Genomic DNA, 1,188 nt, shown 5'->3' with positions numbered 1-1,188 from the left:
CCTGGTCCCTGCATTTGCCTAAGTGCTATGATTGTTTTTAGAAAGTCTTTTTCTTTCAAGAATGTCCAGATCTGAATGAAAATTATAGGAAATTTAAAGGTCTAAGACGATTCAATTTAAGTAACCACTGATGTTGATGTCAGTGCAAGTGGTCTAAAATTCATGCTCTAAGGAACTCCATTTTAAAGAATAATGCTTTATTTTGTCAATTCTGATCATATCTTTTCTGTGTTAGCCTAGAATGTTCTACTCAGCCCAGGCCCTTATATGTGGAAATATTTACAAAAGCCCACAGACTTTGTGCAAAGGGTAAATTGATTGATTAAGAAATTATAGACTCTTACTATGAAATGACACCTATGTGCAGTATGATAGCTTAAGTGCTTTATCACACATACACAGAGGGAAAGAGAGACAGACAGACAGACAGACAGACAGACAGACAGACAGACAACCACAGAGACAGAGAGACAGAGAGAGAGTTTATCATGTCTTGAGCACTCATCTAAGCAGGTAATGTGCATTAATTAATATAAACCTTTGAATATTAGAATAATAATATTATTTATATTTTACTTTTGGTTAAAGGAAAGTGAAATGATTAAAAGTCTTGTACATAGAAGTTAGAGTTTGGATTCAATACCACAATCTAACTTTAACCTATGCTCTTCACTGTTAGGTTATAATACTAAAAAGACTTATTCTTGGGAAATACCCATTTTTGCTTCCTCCTCCCTAAATTTCTTGTAATAATCCTTAAACAGTTTACTTACTTTGCTTTCTGTATATTATCTTATTTCTGCTGACCAGCTGTGTATCCCACTGAGTTCTTGTCTGTGTTTTTATTATGCATGACTCTAGGGATTGTCATTATTTTTAGATGATCCTTTTCTGTTTATTCACAAAATCCTAGCAACTTCATAGGCTTTCTTCTCTCCTGAGTGTGGCATGTGTAACAGCAAAATTATTAACACTCATTGTGCACTATAAGCTACGTAGTTGCCTTTTTACATTTTTTATTTGATCTTCACAGCAATTAAGAAAGGTGGCTAGTCTCATCTCATATTCTTAAATAAAGAACATACAGTTTCAGGAGCAGATATAGTTTTTTAGGGAAACAAAATAGTGGAACCAAATTTGAACCCTAAGCTGGTACCAGTAGAACTGGGCTGCACAGCTTGCTTCATG

This window comes from Octodon degus, unplaced genomic scaffold (genome assembly GCF_000260255.1).
Source record: "Octodon degus isolate 3935 unplaced genomic scaffold, OctDeg1.0 scaffold00053, whole genome shotgun sequence".
In the NCBI taxonomy this organism is placed as follows: domain Eukaryota; kingdom Metazoa; phylum Chordata; class Mammalia; order Rodentia; family Octodontidae; genus Octodon; species Octodon degus.
The sequence above is the reverse complement of the archived record's forward strand: the minus strand, read 5'-3'. Positions refer to the sequence as shown.